Genomic DNA, 11,716 nt, shown 5'->3' on the forward strand with positions numbered 1-11,716 from the left:
GAGAAGTAGAAGTAGTCATAGAGGAGAGGAGCAAAGGTCAAACAAAAACAGTGAGCATATATAAAGACAGTGGGCATATATAAAAACACGGTGAGCATATATAAACAGTGAGAATATATAAAGACAGTGGGCATATATAAAAATACAGTGAGCATATATAAACACAATGTAGAAGTATAAGTAGTAGGAGAGGAGAGGAGAGTATAGGAGAGGAGATGAGAGTAGTAGTAGAAGTAGGAGTAGTATGAGAGGACAGGAGAGAAGAGTAGTAGTAGAAGTAGGAGTAGTAGGAAAGGAGAGGAGAGTAGTAGTAGAAGTAGTAGAAGTAGGAGTAGTAGGAGAGGAGAGTAGTAGAAGTAAGAGAGGAGGCGATATAAAGCAGTTGCTGCGTGTCAAAAGGAGCATATATATACATCGTGGGCATATACAATCACAGTGGCCATATATAAAAACAGGGGGCATATATAAAAACAACGGGCATATATAATTACAGCGAGCATATATAAAAACAATGGGCATATATAAAAACAGTGAGCATATATAATCACAGTGCGCATATATAAACACATGGTGCCCAATAAAAATCATTCATAGCATCCAATGGCTATCAGCTCCATTTCATAAGGCTACCAGCACACACATTCACCAAATCCAAGCGCTGCATGAACTTAGTGGAGCAGGAATGGAGGAGAAGGGGTGGGGGATACCTACAGAAGACCTAGCCAAAGAAAGGGCGGTGGAGCGTGCAGATGCTAGTGGAGGCATGCAGACGCCGGAGTAGGCGCGCGGACGCCAGTGGAGGTGCGAGGACGGCGGTGGAGTCATGCGGACACCGGAGCGCATGAGAACCTCAAGGTCAGAGATGGAGCGGGTGGGCGGAGGTCAAGGTCTAAGATGGGGAGGCGGCGATGGACCAGATCTTGGATGTGGACGGTGTGGCCATAAACCCTAACTTGCCCCGTGGCCCTTTGCTCCTGGAGCGGGTGGGCGGAGCTCGAGGTCGGAGATAGGGAGGCGGTGGCAGGTCGGTCGGCTAGGGGAAACCCTAGCGCCGTGGAGATGGGGCACGTGGCATCGTGGCGTCCCGTGGAGGTCGAGCTATGGCTCAGGGGTGCGGAGTGGGGGCATCGGCGTTAGGAGAAGTCCGGGAGGCTGCGGTGGCAGCGTGCGGGAGAAAATTTTGGTAGCCTGACGGCGTCGTGGAGGAAAAGTGAGCGCCCAATACTTAGAAAAATTTCGCCCCTACGCGCAGCTGCTTATATACCTAGGACGATTTGTAGGGGCGGTTTACAATACCAGCTGCCCCTACAAATTAATTTCCATTTATATAAATTGTTAAATCTGTATATATTATATATGTGTTATATATATATAATTGTTTGGATTATTCTATATATGTAAATATATATATATTAAAACAAATTGCTGATATGTATATATATAATTCTATTTTCTTCTTTAAAAAACATATTTAAAATTTTGAAAAATTGAATTTCAAAAATTTTAATAGAATTTTAGGACACTAAATGACCTCAAATAAAAAACTTGTAAATATCATAGTTGTATAACTCATCAATATGTACAACTTTTATTTTGGTCATCTATTCATTCATGTGACTAGTTTTGACAATTCAAAATTTGAATTTCAAGAAATTACAACTTCAAACCAAATTTTAAAATACCAAATGATTTTAGCTGAAAATGTCATGAATACCAAAGTTGTAGAACTCATCAAAATCTACAACTTTTATTTTGATCATCTTTTCGTGTGACAAAGTTTGAGCAATTCAAATTTTGAATTTAAAAAAATAACAAGTTCAAAGCAGATTTTGAACACCAAATGATTTCATCTGAAAAAGTGATGAATACCAAAGTTATAGAACTCATTAAGATCTACAACTTTTATTTTGATTATTTCTTTATCCGACAAAGTGATAATAAACATTGTTCATAAATTGACATTGCTCACACACATACATAAATGTAGTCCCACATACATACAGATACACACTTACACAAACACTCCATGTTGAACAACTAGCCCATAACAACTTTCCCCTTGACACTTTTTCGTTCTCATGGCAATATGTCTTTGGGTAGTTTCTTTTTTACAACACTGATCTTCTTAGGGAAGTTTGTGAATAGCTGCATTTTAGCGTAGTTATTGTACTCATCAACATTGTCCACGCCATCAACTCCAATAATGTGTTGTTTCCCGGAGGCAACCACATGCTTTGTCTTCTTTTTTGGGGGAATGTTAGTTTGCGGGTCAGACATATAGAAAACTTGTGTGACACGTGAAGCGAGCACCCAAAGGTCTTCTTGGTAGCCTACATTGTCGAGATCCACGACTATCAACCCGACCTCATTCACTTGGTGTTGTTTGATCTAGCAGCATCGAAACATGGCTACCTATATATTTCTTCCATAGTCAAGTTCTCATATATCTTTAATGATGCAAAAGAATTGGATCTTTTGCCCCATTCCATCGAGAGCTTCTATTCGAACACCGCTGTTTTGGTTCACACATGTACTATCCTTTTCGTGGGTATAGTACATGTACCCATTGATCTTGTAAGATTTCTAAGATGTCACTTGTCTTAATGGCCCTGCCACCAACCTACTGATGGTAATATCATCTGTGGTTTCTCTAGTCAGTATGTTTTGGTCCTTCAACCATGTAGTTAATCGTTGCTTGTGCTGTTTCATAACCCACTGTGGGGGTATGGCCCCCAAGACATGGGCCGCACCATCAAAGGTGGCCCGACCCATAAGATCAAGGCATGCACAGCGCTGCTCGGCGTGCACCGCAAGACATTATATAGTACCAAATAGGATACTTTACTTGTAACCCTGTCCCTCCAGACGATATAAGGAGAGGCAGGGGTCCCCTAGTGGACAAGTTACTTGGTCGTCCAGATCAATATAATACACCAAAGACACAGGACGTAGGGTATTACGTCGATCAGATGGCCCGAACCTATCTAAATCGCTGTCTCTGCGCCTTGTGTCACCATCCGGTTCCTGATTACGCGCACCCCCACCGACAAATCTACCATCGCGGGATACCCCTCGATGGACTGCCAACGATATTCTGTCGACAATTGGCGTGCCAGGTAGGGATGTGCACTTGATTCCATGGCGAGCCAGATGGACCTCAAATCAACAACACGTTCTCGTCGTCAATCTCGTGGAGATCCATGTCGGTCCATGATGATGATTCATCGCTGCTACACCAGCCCCTGCGACAGTAGATCCGATCTCGAAACCACCTCCGAGGTCGTCTTCACCAACAACTCACCGCCCACCAGGTGCTCGCTGTCAACGCCGACCAGACAACGCCATACGCCGCTGACTAGATGCTCCATCCAAAGCTAAGTCATGCTTTAATATTCTTCTAAATATTCTCCGATCCGTATATCGCCATAATGTTTCTCTGAACTATTTTCTCTATATTTGCTCTCCAAATGATTTTATGAACCCTCGAACAGTCACGTTGATGCTCGAACGCCTCCAGAGACGGCCTTATCTCCGACTCCTCACTATACGTGCTACGGGCTCCGCGCTCTGCGTTATGGGTGGTCGGCAGCGGCTCCTTGGTCACACCTGTTCCTCCTACATGTGCACAGGCTCTGCGCTCGATGTTATGGACTATGGGCTGGACTATGGGCTAGCTAGGGCTGGAGACTCAGCTACACACTAACTGTTCGGGCGGTTTATATTAAACATAAATATATTTTCACGCCAACTGATTGCTGAACTACATACACCGTTTCATCACCATTGCTGATTTTTCTCTAGAGCTCATTTATTTTTACATCATGTACTACCCGTTCTACATGTTTGTATTGCAGGATCATCATCCAGGTGATCGAATCTCCTTGTGCTCGGGCTTCCCTACCGATCAACTGGTCGGACCACTCGGTTCATGGACTCCATCGCCCGGCCAGTTGATTGGACTATTCACCGCTCGTGCTTCATCGCCAGCTACGCCGGTTACTCCTCAGCGCTTGGATTCTTCATGCTTGAGGACTAAGTGGGCACACTTCACCGCACGAACGTCGCCAGCTACACCGGGGACTCCTCAGTGCTCGAACATTACCGCCTACACTGGGACTCCTCGATGCTCGGTCATCACCAGCGACACCAGGGACTCCTCGCTCCTCGGTGCTCGGACATCGCCAGTGACGCCGGGGACTCCTCGCTCCTCGGCGCTCGAACATCGCCGTCTATGCCAGGGACTCCTCGCTCCTCGGCGCTCGGTCATCGCCAGCGACGTCGGGACTCCTCGCTCCTCGGTGCTCGGTCATCGCCAGCGACGCCGGGGACTCCTCACTCCTCGGTGCTCGAACATCGCCACCTACGCCAGGGACTCCTCAGTGCTCGGTCATCGCTGGCGACACCGAGGACTCCTCACTCCTCGGTGCTCGGACATCGCCAGCAACGCCGGGGACTCCTCGCTCCTCAGTGCTCGGTCATCGTCAGCGACGCCGGGGACTCCTCGCTCCTCGGTTCTCGGACATCGCCAGTGACGCCGGGGACTCCTCGCTCCTCGGTGCTCGGACATCGCCACCTACGCCGGGGACTCCTAGCTCCCGATGCTCGGTCATCGCCAGCGACGTCAGGGACTCCTTGCTCCTCGGTACTCGAACATCGCCAGCGACGTCGAGGACTCCTCACTCCTCGGTGCTCGGACATCGGTGTCTACACCAGGGACTCCTCGTCTCGGTGCTTGGTCATCGCCAGCGACGCCGAGACTCCTCGCTCCTTAGTGCTCGGTCATCGTCAACGATGCCTGGGACTCCTCACTCCTCGGTGCTCAGACATCGCCGCCTACGCCGAGGACTCCTCGGTGCTCGGTCATCGCCGGTGATGTCGGGGACTCCTCGCTCCTTAGTGCTCGGACATCGCCAGCGACGTCAGGGACTCCTCGCTCCTCGATGCTCGGTCATCGCCAGCGACGCCGGGGACTCCTCGCTCCTTGGTGCTCGGACATCGCCAGCAACGCTAGGGACTCCTCGCTCCTCGGCGCTCGGACATCGCCACCTACGCCTGGGACTCCTCGCTTCTCGGTGCTCGGTCATCGCCAGCGACATCAGGGACTTCTCGCTCCTCGGTGCTCGGTCATCGCCAGCGACACTGGGGACTCCTCGCTCCTCGGTGCTTGGACATCCCCAGTGATGCTGGGGACTCCTTGGTGCTTGCACATCGCCAGTTTCGTCGGGGATTCCTCGGTGCTCGGTCATCGCCAACTACGCCGGGGACTCCTCGGTGCTCGGATCTTGCTATGTCTTATTGGTGTGCTATCAAGCTGCTCCATGCTATTCAGATCAGGGTGCTGATCTTGGGTGGCGTGTCTAGGGTCTTGATACACGCATGTCAGACGATGTCGGCAAGCTTTCTTTTTCTTTGACCCTGCTACAAGATTCATTCTTCATCTTCCAGCAGGCTCAGGGACTAAGTTGGCATACTTTACCTTGCGGTGAATGTGCTTGTTCTCATCTCAAGGCTATGCCCAAGGACTGACTGCCTACTCGGCTGGTCTTCTACTTTCTGACCCTAGCACCATGTGACTATGTCACCTACTGTCAGGCTCAGGGGCTAGCTATGGGGGTATGGCCCCCAAGACATGGGCCACACCATTGAAGGTGGCCTGGCCCACTAGATCAAGGCATGCATGGCGCTGCTCGACGTACACCGCAAGTACCAAATAGGATACTTTACTTGTAACCCTGTCCCTCCAGACTATATAAGGAGAGGCAAGGGTCCCCTAGCGGACAAGCTACTTGGTCGTCCAGATCAATACAATACACCAAAGACATAGGACATAGGGTATTGCGCCGATCAGATGGCCCGAACCTGTCTAAATCGTTGTCTCTGCGCCTTGTGTCACCATCTGGTTCCTGATTACGCGCACCCCCACCAACAAATCTACCATCGCAGGATACCCCTGGGTGGACTGCCGATGATATTTTGTCGACACCCACTCATCTGTACGGCCATTTCTCTCCTCATTAATGATAGCCAAGTGTTCATCAATGTATGGTTGCATCAGTTCTGTACTCTGCAAGACATTGTAATGCGCCCAACTTACTTTTTTGTAATCATGGTCGATGAACACTTTTCTTCCATTGGTGCCCTTCCCATCCAGCCTACCCTTGCGACGAGAATCAGGTTACCAATCCCTCTCTATACTTTTAGATACTCTTGATAGCACTCAACGACTTCTTCAGTACTATAACCCTCTATCATCGAGCCCTCTAGGTATGCTCGATTATGCACGTATTGGCTTAGAACCAACATGAACCACTCATAGGACCACATTTCATGCAAGTAGCAAGGGCCCAGGGCCTCTATCTGATGAACCATGTGAATCATCAGATGTGGCATTATATCAAAAAAAGCAAGAGGTAAACACATCTCTAGTTGGTTTTGGGTCTTCACCTCGAAATCATGTAAGTCACTCAGCTCTTTCTTGCAATCGTCTTCTTTGAGATCTTCGTAAAGAAGTAGCACACATGGGTGATAGCCATTTTCAAGAACTCTGGCTTTAGAGCCCTGATTGCAATGGGTAGGAACATTGTCAGCATCACATGAAAATCGTGAGCCTTGAAGTTTTTTATTGATAGGTCCTTCATCGACACTAGCCTCTTCATGTTCGATGAAAACCTAGTCGAAACATTGATCCCCCTTAGAAAAGTGCATATCGCCCTCCTCTCTTTTGGGGTTAGGTTGAAGCTTGCCTTGGGTAGAGTGTATTTTCTATTACCCTCAGGTACCGGGTGAAGCTCTACCTTCATATTTAGCTGCACCATGTATTTTCGTGATTTTAGACCATCCTTTGTCTTGCTAGTGTCCATCAAGGTAGCAATGAGACTCTTAAAGATATTCTTCTACACATGCATAACATCAATGGCATGGGGGACCTCCAAGTCCAGCTAATAAGGCAGATACTAAAAGAAGATTGACTATTTCTTGAAAGGTACGCCGACGATAGGAGGTGTGCTTCTATCTTTCTTCGTCCCATCCGGATTCTTCTTTCCAAGGATGACACGTATGTTTTCACCATTTCAAACATGTGTTGCTTGTTTTTACGTCTCTCTAGAGGGGGTTCATTCTCCGGCATGTTGTCATAATATCTAAAGTATATCTTGCAGCGATATTTATGATTTGTCTTTAAGAAGCGTCGATACCTTAGGTAAACTATCTTCTTGAATGCATCTAGGTACAAACATGTAGTACCATCCAAGCAAACTAAGCATCTCGTCTTCCCTTTGATCGGTCTAGACAAAGCAAATAGCACAGGGTAATCATTGGTAGTAACAAAGATCATGGCTCTACATATAAAGTCCTCCTTTTGGAATGCATCGTACATTGGCTCCCTATCAACAAAAGATGCTCGGTAGTCCTCCGAGGGGTATCCCATGAAGGTGGATTGATCGGTGGAGGTGTGCGTGATAGGAACTGGATGGTGACACAAGGTGTAGAGACAACGATTTAGATAGGTTCGGGCCGTCTGATCAACGTAATACCCTATGTCCTGTGTCTTTGGTATATTGTATTGAGATGTAGTCTGGCGACTAGGGGACCCCTGCCTCTCCTTATATACTCTGGAGGGGTAGGGTTACAAGGAAATTATCCTTTTTGGTACTATACAATATCTTGTAGTGCACGTCAACCAGTGCCGTGCATGCCTTGATCCTATGGGCTGGGCCACCTCTTAGGGTGCGGCCCATGTCTTGTCTTATGGATACCGAGGGCCATACCCCCATAGCTAGTCCCTGAGCCTGACATTAGGTGATGTAGTCATGTGGTGCCAGGGTTAGAAAGTAGAAGACCAGCCGAGCAGGTAGCTAGTCCCCGGGCATAGCCTCGAGATAAGAAAAGCGCACATTCACCGTAAGGTGAAATGTGCCCACTTAGTCCCCGAGCCTGCTGGATGATGAAGAATGAATCTTATAGCAGGGTCAAAGAAAAAGAAGTCTAAAAGCTTTGCCGACATCGACCGATATGCGTGTATCAAGACCCCAAATGTGCTGCCCAAGATCAGCACCCTGATCCAAATAGCATGGAGCAGCTTGATAGCACACTGATGAGACATAGCAAGATTCGACCACCAAGGGCGATGTCCGAGCATCGAGGAGTCCCCGACATAGCTGGCGATGTCCGAACACCGAGGAGTCCCCGGCGTAGATGGCGGTGTTCGAGCACCGAGGAGTCCCTGGTGTAGCTGGCGATGTCCGAGCACCGAGGAGTCCCTAGCATAGCTGGCGACCAAGGAGTCCCTGGCGTAGCTGGCGATGTCCGAGCACCGAGGAGTCCTCGGCATAGCTAGCGATGTCCGAGCACTGAGGAGTCCCTGGTGTAGCTGGTGACATTTGAGCACCGAGGAGTCCTTGGCGTAGCTAGCGATGTCCGAGCACCGAGGAGTCCCCGGCGTAGCCGGCAATGTCCGAGGAGTCCCCAGTGAAGCTGGCGAGGTCCGAGCACCGAGGAGTCCCCGGCGTAGCTGGCAATATCTGAGCACTGACGTAGCTAGCGACATCCGTGCGGTGAAGTGTGCCCACTTAGTCCTTGAGCATGAAGAATCCGAGCGCCAAGGAGTAACCGGCATAGCTGGCGATGAAGCACGAGCGACGAACAGTCTGATCAACTGGTCGGCGGTGAAGTAAGCATTGAGTAGAAACAACCGGTGAATAGTCCGATCAACTGGTCGGCGATGGAGTCCATGAACTAAGCAGTCTGACCAATTGATCGGTGGAGAAATCCAAGCACCAAGTGGTCCGATCACCTGGACGTTGATCCTGTAATACAAATATGTCGAACGGGTAGTACTTGATGTAAAAATATATGAACTCCGTAGAAAAATCAGCAATAGCGATGAAATAGTGTATGTAGCTCGACGATTAGTTGGTGTGAAGATGTATTCATATTTAATACAAACCGTCCAAATAGTTAGTGTGTAGCTGAGTTTCCAACCCTAGCTAGCCCGTTAACTATAATGCGGGGCGTGGAGCCCGTGCACGTGTAGGAAGAACAAAGCGTCGCTAAGGAGCCGCTGCCGACCACCCATAATGCAGAGGGTATACGCTCATGCATGTGTAGAGAGGAGCCAGAGACAGGGCCATCTCTGGTGGCGTTCGAGCATCAACGTGGCTGTTTGGGGGTTCAAAAAAATCATTTGGAGAGCAAATATGGAGAAAACAACTCAGAGAAATATTATGGCGATATACGAAGATTGGAGAATATTTAGAAAAATATTAAAGCATGACTTAGCTTTAGACAGAACATCTAGTCGGTGGCGTATGGCGTTATCTGGTCGGTGTTAGGCAGATTAGATACGGAGAGATCATTGTCGTAGCCGTATTCAATCTGGTCAGAGAAGCGATGCTGCATGGCGGAGTAGATGGGGCATGGCCAAAGCGTGCTTGGTGCGTGCATTGTTGGAGTAGTCGTCGTATCCTAGAGGCGTAGGATGCCGGACCACGTTGGCTGGTGCAAAAGCCAAAGCCCACAGACATGCGGAGTCACGGCATAGCCGGATGGAGTCCACTGCATGGGGAAATATAAACACAGATGCCTCCATGCATGCGCTCGTGCAAGTGCCTTTAGCAATATGTATAGTTGGCTTCCATGTAGCGCCTTCCTAATTTGCTTTTGATTAAGGATCTTGCGTATATGGTGCATACATACGTGCAAGTTGGCTTGCTCGCATCTCTAGCTTGCTTGTTTCATATTGGCTTGCATTACTTCATGTCCTCCTTACTGGCTTGTTGTGTATCTTGTCGATACGATGTGACCCTGAAGTCTATCAGGTTCCGAGCGGTGCTTGTAGGCTTTCTCTCGGATAGTTGGAGCTGGTCAGGGTAGATTGCGCACATGTCGGAGTCGGTGTGGACTCAGCATAAGTTGGATGCTGGAATCTATAGGTAGACGAATTGCCATAGATCGAGGAGCTCTGTAGGTAGTCGAATCACCATAGATGATGATGAAGTTTCTGTGCAAAACTAAAGAATGATCTTGCGAACAACGTCATGTTGATCTTGGGGTCCATCTGGTTCATTGGAGGATCAGCGCACACACCCCTACTTGGCGTGCCAACTATCGATAAAAGATGCTTGGCAGTCCTCCGAGGGGTATCCCATGAAGGTAGATTGATCGGTGGAGGTGAGAGTGATAGGAACCGAATGGTGACACAAGGCACAGAGACAATGATTTAGATAGGTTCGGGTCATCTGATTGACATAATACCCTACATCCCGTGTCTTTGGTGTATTATATTGAGATGTAGTCTGGCGACTAGAGGACCCCTGCCTCTCCTTATATACTCTGGAGGGGTAGGGTTACAAGGAAAGTATCCTATTTTGTACTATACAATATCTTGCGGTGCATGTCGACCAGTGCCATGCACACCTTGATCTTTTGGGCTAGGCCACCTCTTAGGGTGTGGCCCATGTCTTGTCTTGTGGATACCGGGGGCCATAGCCCCACACTTCCCATGCCTCCATAGCCTCTCCATTTTTTGCTTCAAAGGATCGAGGAACACATCTCATCAATGCCTGGTTGTTTTGGACCCAAAAAGAGAATAGTGAAGAGAAGGTACTTTCTCTTCTAACATAGTCATGTCGGGATATTGTACATGGTCAAGATCATTGTCCATGTGTTGTGGTCGCTGCTCCTTTCATTGAAGAGATTCATTCCATCGGTGCTCAAGATAAACCATACATTCCTTGGGTCAGTGCCGAATTCTTTATGCTTGTCATCGAAGCATTGCCACTAAGTACCATCGGTGGGTGTGCAATCACATCATCAACTACCTTGCACTCATCATCCCACCATGTCATGAGTGTGGCTTCCTTAGGGTTTAGGAAGATACACCTCAATCGGTCGACCACTGAAAGGTACCACATTACTAAGGTAGGAATTCTTCTCTACTTTGTATCGTTGCCTAATGGAGTTTCCTTTGGGGGTGAAGAATCTTGAACCACCTTTTCCCCATCCTTCTTCCTCTTGTTCCCTATGGAGGCTTGATCCCCATCATAAAGGTCATTGTTCTTGTACTGACTGGCCCCACACCTAGGACATTTATCTAGAGACTTGAATGTGTTGTCATGAAAAAGGATATAATGGTTTGGGCATGCATGGATTTTTTCAATCCCATTGTCAATGGACTTATGACCTTCTTCGCTTGGTATGTGTTTTCAGAAACTAAGTTTGGCTGTGGTAGTAACCATGATAGGAGACACAATAGATCATTGAAATTACATTCTGACCAGTCGTACTTAGCCTTTAGGATGAGTAGCTCAAGCATAAAATGTAGCACTATCCAGTGTGTCGGACAACCCTTTTCAATACCATACATAGTCTCCTTCGATGCTTTTTTCACCCTTTCCAAATTTTCTAGACCTTTCAGGCTCTTTAGTAAAATCTCTGGTCCAAAGGTCCAAATCATGACCTCCAAATTATCAAAATCATCTTCATCCCCAACACGTGCTCCGCCATTATTATTGACACCACCTTCATCGTTACCATCCCAACCACTAGCAAGACCACCTTGTTCATTGCCAAACTCGGGATCCATTCGTGCATCAAGCTCTGCTGAATATTGGGATAGGGTTTCTAGGGTTTTGTCATCGTCTGGTGGATCATCGTCGTCGTTAACAACAACCATTTCACCATGATGAATCCATACAGTGTAGTCCTCAACAAATCCTCG

This window comes from Miscanthus floridulus, chromosome 2, assembly GCF_019320115.1.
Source record: "Miscanthus floridulus cultivar M001 chromosome 2, ASM1932011v1, whole genome shotgun sequence".
Taxonomy (NCBI): domain Eukaryota; kingdom Viridiplantae; phylum Streptophyta; class Magnoliopsida; order Poales; family Poaceae; genus Miscanthus; species Miscanthus floridulus.